We start from the raw sequence: 14,124 nt of genomic DNA, 5'->3' as shown, positions 1-14,124 counted from the left end.
TCCTGCCTATGAGCTCTGTTTTTGTGACTTATCAGCCAGTTAGGATCAGTTTGACTTCTTCTGCTGTAGGTGCAAACATTTTTTAGATTGGCACAGGATGTCTTGCTTTCGCCCAAGTAGACTTCCTCAGGTAGTAAATCTGTGCATGCTCAGTCCTTGTTCTAGGAAACTTGCATTGAACCTGTGCCTGGACCACACTATTTCAGAATAGAGGTGAATTTTCTTCCTGAAACATTCACTCCACATAGAAACAAAGTATACCGTGGAGAATGTCATGTTTCTAGTCTAGCCTTCTCCCTGACAGGCTTCTCTTCTTTGTGGAGGGTTTTGGTTTTGCAAGGAGAAACCCCTACCTAAAGTTTGAAGACACAAACTAGGTAAGAAGATACCGTGTGCCTAAGTGTCCAAATATCAACTTCATCATACCATCTCACCATTAGTGATACATATTGCATTGCATTTCGGTTTGGAGGTGTGTGGAAATGGCCATCCAGTTGAGACATTTGGGGCTGGAAATAATTTATTTTTATTTTTATGTGGAATATCTGCATCCCACCCAACTTTCAAGATGGTGAGCAACCAAATAGAATTATTTAAGCATTCCATTGCTAACAATAACTTAAAATCAGTTTCTGATAATAAAAGCTCTAGCATAATACAGCAATGATAGAAATAAGGATGGGAAAAATATAACATCTATTAAATATGTAGGAGAATAAAATGTTCATTCTTTCCTTCATCAGCTACATCAGTCTTGAAAATTGTCCCCCTGGTGTGTCTATACAAGTTAGTAGCAAATAAACAGAATGTTCCCATTGGCACCAGTGGTAACTTCTTACTAATCTTTGTAGCCAACCCAGAGGTATGTGGGTATTTTGGAGGGCAGTCACATTTGGAGATGGAAGTGATAAACCTCTGCTTCTTATGCACTGCAGTTCCTATCACAATGGGGAAGGCCGCCCGAAATAAAGTAGACAAAAGCAAGTGTACTGCATTGAGCACAACTTGTAGTTTGGCCATTCCATATGAGCAACTCCTCCAGATGAGTAGTCAGACCTGACCATCCCACAGAGCATCTTCTGGGTCTGATCCTTTAGACTTTGGTCTAGCTGCACCAGAACCGGACCTCCCGACTACAGCCTGACTCAGAACTTGGAGAAGGCACAACATCATTCTCTGTGGCAAAATAATAATTAAATGAAGAAACACACACACACACACACACACACACATATTTTGGTTTGGGTTTTTGCAATGTGAGCAATGAAAGCAAAACAAAACCCATACTGCTCAAAATGGGGGACTGATGAAGCAAATATTATTTTAGCAAACATTACAAAACAGAGGAGGGTGGGGTAATAAAATGGAGGAGAATTGCACGGCCCTGGTTTGATACTCTCAGTCACAGCAATAACTTATTTGGGGTACATCTTTGGTAAGCACGTTGCACCCATATTCTACCAACACACACATGGTTCATGGAGACTACATAAGCCATCTTTCTGCAATGCTAAATAAGGCACAGGAGATTTTTAGTTGCCAGGAATAGCTCTGTAATGAGGCAGGGAGTGCATCAGCTCATACTTCAAATTTCTCCGCACCCTTGCTGTTGTGTAATAATAGAGCTGTAAGTGGTAGACATTCTTTCTGCTCTGTGAATGTGGCTTGCTTTGTGAGATTTGGCACCATAACAGTAGGTGGGTTGATATACTGTACATTCAACATTGTAGAGGCACAGTCATTGTCATCATGTAGATGCTGCTTAGCAAGGAATAATTGTTGGAAATAATGCTGTTTCCTGCCATAAAGGCAGAGCGCACAGTATAGCGGGAAACAGTGGCATAAGTATTGCTGGAAGATACAGGAATATACGCAGACTTATGAAGGAAACAATATTCATACAGAAGTAAGAGACACTCTCTTGAATTAAACTGCACAGCAACAGCAACAATGGAGGTTGGATATTCATGCAAATTGGCCATAAATAAGATGGGACGCGGGTGGCACTGTGGTCTAAACCACTGAACTTAGGGCTTTCCGATCAGAAGGTTGGCGGTTCGAATCCCCATGGCAGTGTGAGCTCCCATTGCTCTGTCCCAGCTCCTGCCAACCTAGCAGTTTGAAAGCACATCAGAGCGCAAGTAGATAAATAGGTACCGCTCTGATGGGAAAGTAAATGGCGTTTCCATGCGCTGCTCTGGTTTGCCAGAAGTGGCTTAGTCATGCTGGCCACATGACCTGGAAAAACTGTCTGAGGACAAACACTGGCTCCCTTGGCCTATACAGCGAGATGAGCGCTGCAACCCCAGAGTCGTCTGCGACTGGACTTAATGGTCAGGGGTCCTTTACCTTTAAGCTTTTAATCCCTGTTACTTTGTCCTTGTTCTCTATTTATGTTTCTTTTGATTTCAAGGACTGACTCAGTACTGCGTGCGCACTTGTCCTAAAGTGCATATATCTTTCTCATTCTCTTTTTAGATCTGTTTTTATATTTAAGTGCAGGATTACTTTCTCCGAGATGGCAGAGCATAAGCTATTCAGGACTGTTTTATTGAGGCTTTTTGCTTCATGCTTACTGAGAGCCATTCTAGACGTAATGGCAGCAACTGCATTCATTGTTTATGCCTCTCCTGCATCCAGGCATGAATTGGGGCTCCTGGTTCTAAGTTTAACATAAAAAACGGGAAGAGAAGTTGAATACCTCCCTGCAGTCTATCGCTTGAAATGGCAGCAATATGAGACGTGACCCATGCTGGGAGAATAGGCCTGGGGCAAAAGGTTGTGGGGACCTGCTAAGCTCCCCTTATCTGCACACTTCTTTTGATCTTAACATTAGACTTCCAACCCCAGCTTTATATATGATTGGGGCAGGCATGTGAACAAAGTTGAAATTCCTCCATCAAGCCTTTTTGGAGATCGAGGTCCTGTTTTTATGCCATGGGAGCTGGGCATAAGGATGGGGAAATCTGTCAATATCAGATTCTCCCAGCTACTCACTTTTCCTGTCTTCCATATCCTCACATTTCCACATTTTAAAAAGAGTCCTCGTTAAAATTCACCAGCCTTTTAGTGTAAATTTCCTTAAATATACACATTTTTGTAAGTAAATTTGCCCACTGTTGTCATTTTTGCAAAGCTGCTTTCCTTGATACAATGCATAATGCTATTTTGTCTGCTATTTTCAGTAATAGTTGCATCTCTGTGCACATGTCACCTCAGTGCATGTACATGTACACATTACTTGGCTGGAGAACTGAATTGCAAAATTCAGAGAAGCGTGAATTTCAGAGGGTGGCTGTGTTTTGGTTTGCATATTGCTTTGGAAAGTGCAAATTCACCTTTTACATGTCAACTGAATCAAAATCATTCCCCATTCCTAGGAGTGGATGGAATGAGTGGGCAGTAAGTCAAATATCAAATACTTACAGAAAAGGCAAATTTGAAATCCAGCTAGAAACACTGGTTATCACGTGAAGAGGCTTTAAGTAACTTTACAATGCTCCTGGTCTTGTTTTGCATCAGAAATAATTAATTTTGTCTCATCTGAGCCAACAGTCAAAGGAACTTAAGCTCTGTTATAAGGAAGCTCAGATCATTTTGAGCTGCCATACTTCCTTTACCCTAGATTCTTCTGGGACCTTTTTTTTAGCCAGAACTTACCATAACTCAGTTCCGGCACTTCTCGGGAGGGCTCCATTGTGCATTCATGGCACCCCTTTTTCTAGAAAAATAGCACTGAGTTTATCCTTGATCTTAACATCATACATTGACCTTTTTAAAAGAATCATTTGTTGTATACCTTTATGTAGCCTGGCTGGAGCTAAAGCTGGACCGCAAAGGGGTGGTGGTGGAAATGTTCTTTTGCAGAAGTAGCTTTCATTAAAGTCATCCCTGCAAAGGAAGGGGGGGAATAGGATTGTAGTTTTGAGTGCACTTGATTCTTTCCTTTGAAGCTGGGTCAAAGTGTCCCACCGGTGGGGAGGGAGATTAGGATCTGGCCCACAGGAAGTGTAGGAGCTCTAGGTTTGGCCATCCGGCCAGATCCTGTTCCCCACCCAACCTATAATGATTGGAAACTTCATTACTTTCCATCTTGAGAAACATAGCGGCATGGTTCAACCCAAGCACTTTTAAGTCCTATTGATTTTAATGGGAGGTTGAACACTGTTGAAATCAATGAGACCTGAATCAAAGTAGCTGGATAGCATCTTTAGTTGATTTTTTAAGGATAGGGATAACTACATGGAATATTATATTAAAATGCCTTTAATCAGAATGCATCAATTTAGAACTGTGGGAATGGCGGTTGGGCAGAAGATGGGTTCTAAACATTGGGATAAACTGAATGTATTACTGTCACCCACAGATTCGGAATTAAACTTCTGTTATCAGGCAAGTTAATACCACTGGCTTCAAGGCAGTTTCTGAGAGCAAATGGTGTTAAGATTCTCTATAAAGAGAAGCACTGGGGTCCAATAAATTACACTCATATTGAAACTATGCTTTCATATAAATGTAGTGTGTACTTAGAAGATCCTTCCATCAGCTTCCAGGCATAATGCAGAAACAGCTAAAAATGTAAGTGTATTGTAATGTTCTGGAATTAAGGTAGACATACCAAAATAAATGTGTAACTGTATCATTTTGTAGGTCTTCAGTATTACTGCAGCAGTACTATAACTGTAATTAGCTAGCTATAGGTCAAACTATTAATAAATCTCCTGAAATAAAATGTGCAATTTGTCAAAAACCTTTGCAAATTGATTAGTCAGAATTTAGAAGCTTTTTAATTAAGTAGAAATTTATGCAATGCTGTATGTTATAATTACGAATCAGCTCTTCTATAGTATTTTTGAGCATCAGCAAAAATTAAAATATTGGAAAACATTATTGGGTCACATTACTATGTCAATGTCAAAATCAACACATGGGTTAAAAGATATCTTACATCTTATATAGTGTTATGATCTCAGAGCTGGAATCATTAGCCAAATACAAAATCAATGAGCAAAAAGACCTAATTAAACCATTTTTGGAGTACACATTCTCTGATTTATATCTCGGTATAACTTTTGCCTTTTTTCTGTAGTTTCTACAGCAAGGTCAGTGCTGTGGCTTGAATGTTACACTGTAACTGCTCTTTCAAAGTGGTCTGTTATATATTTATTTAAAATTCTACCTGTGCTTTGCCTCAAAGTCTCAAAGGACCAAAAACAAGAAGTTGGGATATAATATGACTTTAATGAAAGCTACTTCTGCAAAAGAACATTTCCACCCCCACCCCCTTGCAGTCCAGCTTTAGCTCCAGCCAAGCTACAAAGGAAGATTCCTACCAAAAGCCAAGGCATCCAGCACCATCTTCAAGCCCAACTTGTAGCATCTGGGATCGGATGCACTTGGAAAATCCAGACCCAGGTACTTCAAAGTGCATCCGATCCCATTGGGGCTTGCAAATGGTGCCAAATTTAAAAGGTGCCAGATGCGAGCCCTGTTTGCAAAGGAACAAGCAGGAGTATAGTTCATTTGCAGCTGCATCTTTACCTGCCCCAAAGCTGATGTTCCTGTGATGTCAGTTGTTGGGCAGGTAGCTATGGCTTGGTGGTGGTGGGGAAGCCTTGTGAACCAAATTAGAACTATAGCTGCACCACCTAATGTGATCCACAAGCCTAATTTGTTCCCCGTGCCTGTTATAGCTGTTGTAATCCAGGGGTCAGCAAACTGTCCACAGGGGGCCGGTCCACTGTACTTCAGACCTTGTGGTGGGCTGTACTATTTTTTTAAAAAATGAATTCCTATGCACACTCTGAGGGGGGCAAGTAGTCCTCCTCCCCACCCCCACCCCCAGCTGCCTTCTCGGTTTGCTGCCTGCCTCATTTGCCGAAGGGCTGGCGGCAGGGGTGCGAAAGGGCTTCCTCCCCACCTCGAGAAAGAAGGTGCTGTGCTTACCTTCCCAGGGGCTGCCGCCACCGCCGCTTCTGCTTCTTGTGAAGTGGGTAGGCAGAGCGAGCTCGTCCGCTCCACTCTCTGGCCCACAGGAGCACCAGGGCGGCGGGGGCGGGAGGAAGAGGCCAAGCGGCAGTAGCTCTGCCAATCAAACGCCATGCCGGGTTTACCTCAGCGGCGTTTGATTGGCAGAGACGTCCCCGTGCCGTGCTGAGGTAAACCAGGCGTTTGATTGGCAGAGCCACCACTGCTTGGCCTCGTCCTCCCTTCGTCATAGCTGGGAGTCTTGCTTCGTGGCAGGTTCCGGCTTCGCGGTGCGCGCCGGATTTAGGACCCAGGTGGGCCTGATCCGGCCCACGGGCCTTAGTTTGCTGACCCCTGGTCTTTTCAATTGAGTGCCTTCCTAATGTTGATATGTTATACAGAACTTAAGCCGGACTCGTTATTAATATTCTGAATATAGTTGTTAATGTTCCATGAGATCACAGGACTTTAGCTAATAGCTAGAGGTGCAGATGGGGTATTGGATAGAAGTCTGTCCTCACCACAATCCCTGGCTGTATTTTTGCTGACAGACTACTTTGTGTTACAGAGTTCTGGAATATATCACTGTATCATAAGATCAGTGAAGCTGTGCTGACATGTGCTTTTACATCAGGTTTCACAGGATCAACATATGCCAAAGGATTAGCTATACACTATCGGTTCACTACTGAAATTGTACAAAGCCATCACCAGCAAGAAGCCTCTGTTATGGAAGACTATTTGAAGGGCTGCTGTAGCCCAGACAAACACAAAAGGACAACCTAAACAGCTCATTCCAAACAGGTTTTGGATTTGGAGAATCGGACAGAGGCAATGCTACTACAGGAAATAGCGTTGTATAAAAAACACGATGTCTGTCCATGCAGTGGACTCTTATGAATTAACTTTGCATTATAATTGTGTTATGCTAATTGAAACTTTTAAAATGGTATCTCAGACAACTTGGCAGGGATATGCATCGATTCCACTTAAGCAAAATAAAACGATAAATCTGTACCATATTTTGTATGGCAGGGATAGTCAACATGGGGATCTCCACGTGTTTAAAAACTACAAATCTCATCATAGGTATAGGTAAAAAGGTAAAGGACCCCTGGACTGTTACGTCCAGTCAAAGGCGACTATGGGTTCATCTTGCTTTCAGGCCGATACACTGAAACAGAGGTCACCAGACCCTTATATATAGTGGAAGGTGGGGTGGGTTTTTTTCCAGAAGGGTAGTTGGAGATGAGTGGTTGACTCAATAGGTATGGTAAACCTGTTGATGACTGTTAACGACTGCAATTAGTCCTACAGGAAAAAGCAAGGGATAGTATGCAGACGACCAAAAATAGCTTTAGTGTGTTTAATGAGACAAGAATCCAATATCTCTATTCATACCAGGTCTCTCCATAGTTTAAAGTTTAGTAATAAGTTGTAATTCAGCAACTTCTCTTTCAAGTCTATTTCTGGAATTCTTTTGTAAAGACAGCTGCTTTGAGATCCTGTATTGAATGTCCTGGGCGATTGAAGTGTTCTCCTACTGGCTTCTCTCTCTTGTGATTCCTGATGTCAGATTTATGTCCATTTATCCTTTGGCATGAGGACGCGGGTGGCGCTATGGGTTAAACCACAGAGCCTAGGACTTGCTGATCAGAAGGTCGGCAGTTCGAATCCCCGCGACGGGGTGAGCTCCCGTTGCTCGGTCCCTGCTCCTGCCAACCTAGCAGTTCGAAAGCACGCCAGTGCAAGTAGATAAATAGGAACCGCTCCGGCGGGAAGGTAAACGGCATTTCCATGCGCTGCTCTGGTTCGCCAGAAGCGGCTTAGTCATGCTGGCCACATGGCCCGGAAGCTGTCTGCGGACAAACGCCGGCTCCCTCAGCCCTCAGATGAGTGCCGCAACCCCAGAGTCGGTCACGACTGGACCTAATGGTCAGGGGTACCTTTACCTTTACCTATCAGAACAGCCAACTTGATATGGCAAGGAGACGCAGAGAAAGGCTTCAGGTGATGACCACAAAACCTGGGCATGTTTATGTGGTTGAAGGTGGTCCTTTAGGTATTCTGGAACCATTCAAGGTTTTGTAGGTGATCACTAGCGCTTTGAATTGTGCCAGGAAATGGATTGGCAGCCAGTGTAGTTGTTTTACAATAAGGGAGAGATCCATATGTTTTCATTATCCATATGTTTTCATTTAGGCAGCTTAGAAAATAATAGGAAATGTGATTTGGTGTTCTGTCTCTGGCAGGTTTGCTATAAGGTCTGCAGACTCCTGTTCTTTTGCATAAGGCGGTCAGGACAAGTATATTTTATTCGCAGCGTGATTCATGGTCCTCAATAGCCATTGCTGAACAAAAACCAGAAATACAGATATAGAACGAAAACTTTGGTTGCAAATTGTTGTTTTATGAACATGGACTTCAAAAGTACTGTGTCACCCAGAGAAATACATATAGTAATACCAGAGGAAATAGAATTTTGACCATTACTTTAGCTTTTATTACATTTATGGCTAAGAATATGTTTATTGTACAGTTTTTGCCAGTGAAGATTGAAAGGAAACAGATCGCATAGGTGACACAAAATAAGAAAATTCTTTTCATATGGGCTTCATTTCATAGCATTTTCCTGCCAGCCCTTTAACATCTTTCAAGAACTACGGATAAGAGTGTAAAATATTCACACCTCATTACGTTTAAATTAACTAAGGAATTAATTACTGCTTCAGTGTATATTCTTGCTAATTATAATGAATAGTAAGCTGTATCTTTTAAATGACTATTAGTTTCATTTGAAAAATTTTCCCATTTCCCCAAGAATGTAAGGTTTACACACACACACACAAACCCAAATATAATTTTAAAAGCTAATGTGAGCTAATTAATTTATTACAAAAATGGGAAGAAATAGTAAGAATAGGCATCTAGATAATCCAAAGAATTAATGTTACTTAATTACACAGGGACTCGATAATAACCAAGCATTACCATAGGCATAATTCATTATGAAACATCCAGAACTACCCAGCTAATTTAGATATATTATGAAAAAAGCTATCTTAATTCAATTCCGAGGCAATTTGGCATAAATTACTAAATTTATTTTTATAAAACATAAAAATCTGTGAGACTTTTAAAATACATCACATAAGCATGTTAATCCTTTAGGGACAAAATACGAAATAAGCATACTGATATTTGTTTTCAGCCTTATTTTATCTCCTCTATTATTACCCTCAGGAAGAAATCATCTCCCAATTTTTCATTGCTTCCATCCGGTGGATCAAAGAATATGGCCTGTAGCTAGGGATGGAGTAGAAATTCATTTGGTTTGCATTTTAAAGCCAGTTGGCTTACTTTGCCAATCCCAAACTTACATGCAAATTCGAATGCAGTCAGCAATGTGGCTTGTATACTTTGAATTTTCAAGTGCAGTTTAAGCTTTAAAAATGCACAGAGAATGTGTATGTCCCTGGAAAATGTATACAATAATGTGTTGCATTAGGAGGAGTTGCATTGAAAAGCATACAAAAGTCGCAATGTAGGAGAATGCGTATAAAATGCCTGTCCAATGCGCGTCAAATGTGTACAATTGAAATGCAGGGGTTTTTGTTGCATTTTTATAAACTACAAAAATATTAATGTAAGGATAAAATAGGGTGGGAGCAAGGACCATGTGTACAATTGAGTTCCTTGGAGTAAAACATGGAACTATAAGTAGGTGTGTGTTTCTGGACATAATTAAAGCTGCTGGTATTTACCTGTAATGGCCAAAACAATTAGGCACCAGGATATTATGAAAGACCACTGCCTCCTGTGTCAGCCTGCCTGAAATTTGCAATATTCATCAGAGACTGTGTGGCAGAGAGGGGGCTGACATCGCGTCTGTGACATCACACGTGTGGCATAGCATCACTTTTTGGGAAGAGCCAGTGGGGAGAGCCAAACATGGTGGCCGGTGGCTTCTCTCTCATGTTTGGCCTCCTTCCCTATCAGGAGGAGGAGAAGCTCTGTCCCTTGGAGTTGGCGCCCCTGCTGTGTGTGATCTTCCACCACCAAGAGAGCCTAGTTTGGTGAGTAGCGGGTATAGGCCCTTGTCTATAACTGTATCCTGATTCTCAAACCCCCTCCTTAGGGAAGTCAGGCTAGATCCATGTTTGCTTAGCTTTAAATGAACTGTAATAAGGGTTTGTTTTGCCTGGCTTTTGGTGAGTTTTCAATTCTACTCCCTGGTTTTGTTTTCATTATGGGCTTTTGGGTTTACTTGGACAGCGGCCGGAGCAAGGGCACACATCACTTGGTCTCAGTCTCCCCCCTTAAAGGTGAGATGTTTTTTGTTTCTACTTAATTATTTCAAAACGTGCATCTCAGCTGTCTTCATGTTTCAGTTACAGTGGTACCTCGGGTTAAGAACTTAATTCGTTCTGGAGGTCCATCCTTAACCTGAAACTGTTCTTAACCTGAGGTACCACTTTAGCTAATGGGGATTCCCGCTGCCACCGCGCCGCAGCCACACGATTTCTGTTCTCACCCTGAAGCAAAGTTCTTAACCCGAGGTACTATTTCTGGGTTAGCGGAGTCTGTAACCTGAAGCGTCTGTAATCCAAGGTACCACTATAAGTGCTATTGTGACTTCAGAATGGGGTCTCGCAGCCTCCTTTGAAACCGTTTAAATTGGCCAAGTTATGCACAGGATGGTCTTAAGATAGCAAACTATAAGAAGCAAAAGTTTTATCTAGTCTAGCATATCCTTTCTATGACTATACATTATAAGGTAAAAGGGTAAGAGACCCCTGGACAGTTAAGTCCAGTCAAAGACGACGACTATGGGGTTGCGGTGCTCATCTCGCTTTCAGGTCGAGAGAGCCGGCGTTTGTCCACAGACAGCTTTCTGGGTCATGTGGCCAGCATGACTAAACGGGACACCATGACGAAAACCAGAGCACACGGAAACACAATTTACCTTCTCACTGCAGCAGTACCTATTTATCTACTTGCACTGCTAGGTTGGCAGAAGCTGGCACAGAGCAAGGGGAGCTCACCCCGTCGTGGGGATTAAAACCGCCGACCTTCTGATTGGCAAGCCTAAGAGGCTCAGTGGTTTAGACCAGTGTTTTTCAACCTTTTTTGGGCAAAGGCACACTTGTTTCATGAAAAAAATCACGAGGCACACCACCATTAGAAAACGTTAAAAAAATTAGCTCTGTGCCTATATTGACTATATATAAAGTAATTCTCTTGAATAGGAATCAAATAAACACAAAGAAAGTATTTTATAATTACTTTATTATGAAATAGTAAGTAAACAGAATAGTGAAAAATTATAAAATACTTTATTTTTAAATCTTTCGAATTTTTCCATTTTTCCCACGGCACACCAGGCAACATCTCGCGGCACACTAGTTTCTAGTGGTTGAAAAACACTGGTTTAGACCACAGTGCCACCCACTCCTTGAATCGTTATACCATTGGTCCATATGTTATACTATTGGTCAGCTTGCTCAGCAATGTCTGCAGCAGGATTCAGAAACCTGTGGTCTTCAAAATGCTGCTAGACTACAGCTCCCAAAATCCCCTTCCAAAGTTCTTTCAGCCACCAGCTAATCCAGTTTTATACAATCTCCATGTCAACAGCGCCCTGGGATCTTGGTTGCGGATCTGTCGCAAAGAAAATCTATCACCATGAATCCTCTTGGCCCCGATAAATATTAATTATAGGCTGAGTTACACAAGGACAGTAATGTTAATATGAGTTGAATTCTTTAGAATTTTTGTGAGTTCTCATACTGGCCTTTGAATATTAGTTTTATATTTTTGTGAGTTCTCATACAGGCATTTGAATATTTGTTGTTTAGTCATGTCTGACTCTTCATGACCCCATGGACCAGAGCACGCCAGGCACTCCTGTCTTCCACTGCCTCCCGCAGTTTGGTCAAACTCATGTTGGTAGCTTCAAGAACACTGTCCAACCATCTCATCCTCTGTCGTCCCCTTCTTCTTGTGCCCTCAACCTCTCCCAACATCAGGGTCTTTTCCAGGGAATCTTCTTTTCTCATGAGGTGGCCAAAGTATTGGAGCCTCAGCTTCAGGGTCTGTCCTTCCAGTGAGCACTTAGGGCTGATTTCCTTAAGAATGGATAGGTTTGATCTTCTTGCAGTCCATAGGACTCTCAAGAGTCTCCTCCAGCACCATAATTCAAAAGCATCAATTCTTCAGGGATCAGCCTTCTTTATGGTCCAGCTCTCACGTTGAATATTAGTTTATATCAAATGCTGCTTTCCTCTCTGTTAAGATGAAAGCAAAACTTTTCCTGCACAGTGGCTATTTCAACTCAAAGAGTTGAATATTCTCACATGAACACATGGTTCCATCTCCCACCGCCTAAGAGGCCTGCTATTCATTAAAAGCTCAGTGACACTGCTTGCTGACTGGGTTAACAAAACTTGAATATGAGAAGATTCAAAGAACACATATAAAAAACATTCTTTTGAAATTGATATATCTAAATTGAAAACAAACCGTATTCAACACACACACACACACAAACACAATACACACATAAACCAGATGTAATCTGAAAGGGCATAAAACAATCTAAAGAAGTCTTATTATTCTACTTGCAAGTGGTCTCAGAAAGATTGGTATCCTTAAACGTAGGATTTTATTTTTTTAAAAAGAGTAGAATGAATGAATGGTTTCCTAGCCAATCAATTAAATTGAGCCTCCATATCTAAAAGCAGCATAAAGGTAAAGGTACCCCTGCCTGTACGGGCCAGTCTTGACAGACTCTAGGGTTGTGCGCTCATCTCACTCTATAGGCCGGGGGCCAGCGCTGTCCGCAGACACTTCCGGGTTACGTGACCAGCGTGACAAGCTGCATCTGGTGAGCCAGCGTAGCACACGGAACGCCATTTACCTTCCCGCTGGTAAGCGGTCCCTATTTATCTACTTGCACCCGAGGGTGCTTTCGAACTGCTAGGTTGGCAGGCGCTGGGACCAAACGACAGGAGAGCACCCCGCCGCGGGGGTTTGAACCACCGACAATGTGATCGGCAAGTCCTAGGCACTGAGGTTTTACCCACAGCGCCACGAGAAAACAGGTGATGGGTGCCAACAGAAACAGAACGCCCATTCAATTTATGCTCTAGAAGAATCTGGCTAAGTAATTGCAGGAAAAGCCAGTAACTCAGAGCCGGAGTATATGCTTTGTATACAAAAGGTTCCAGGTTCAATGACCCAACAGTTCCAGGTAGGGCTGTAGAGACCCCTGTGTGAAATCCTGGCAACCTGATGCCAGTCGCTGTAGACCAAGTGTGTAGAACCCGTGGTCCTTCCTAATGTTGTTGGACTTTAGCTCCCATTGACCTTGGCCAACATAGCCAATGGTTCATAGAATCCTAGAATTGCAGAGTTGGAAGGGACCACAAGGGTCATCTAGTCCAACCCCACCCCCACCCCACTATTCCAAGAATCGTTCACCCAACAAGGGGCTCGAATAATCCATCAACCTCTGGATTGATCGCAGGTTCTCCATCCCTGTCATAGACAGGGATTCTGTGTGAACAGATAAAAAGCAGGTGGGGTGTTGCTTTAGAATTATTATAAGCTGCATTTGGCTTCTGTGCTTTCATTGCCGTCAATAGCTTTGCACTATCACAGTTACGGGGGGGGGCACGTTGTTTTGAAAGCAGGGACAGAGCGATTTTGCTGTGCACTGGACTTTAAAAAAATTAAATACTGGCAACTGAACCGCTGAAGGATTTGAGGGCTGTTTCACACATGATTCCCACCCACCCCCATATGTTGAGATACAATAACTTTTATGAAGGGGGGAAAGCATGCACTTATGCATGCAAAAATTGTGCTAGTGTGTACTTTGCTATGTGCTGCAGCTTCTGAGCCCAACCTAACCATGGCAGTGAATATGGGGGAACTGGAAGCATAGACGTAGAACCCTGTCCAAGGCATGAGGGAATTCCACTGCGCGCTCTCTCTCTCTCTCTCTCTCTCTCTCTCTCTCTCTCTCTCTCTCTCTCTCTCTCTCTCTCTCTCTCTGTATATGTATCCTGTCTAGGGCTCTAACGCTGGTCCGGCAAATCATTGTGAGCTGTATGTATAAGACTGTCCCCCATTAAGTCTGTTTTTATATATAAT

General features: G+C 42.5%; 1 protein-coding gene across 6 annotated transcripts in view; it reads left to right on the top strand.

The window, feature by feature from the left end:
• The window catches only part of RARB (retinoic acid receptor beta), a 353,150-nt gene that overhangs the window by 231,284 nt on the left and 107,742 nt on the right, over nt 1-14,124 (top strand). The gene's annotated exons all lie outside the window — the stretch shown is intronic.

Source organism: Podarcis melisellensis (genome assembly GCF_964234715.1).
Source record: "Podarcis melisellensis genome assembly, chromosome: 12".
Classification (NCBI taxonomy): domain Eukaryota; kingdom Metazoa; phylum Chordata; class Lepidosauria; order Squamata; family Lacertidae; genus Podarcis; species Podarcis melisellensis.
Note: the sequence above shows the minus strand (reverse complement) of the source record. Positions and strands in the feature narration are given on the sequence as shown.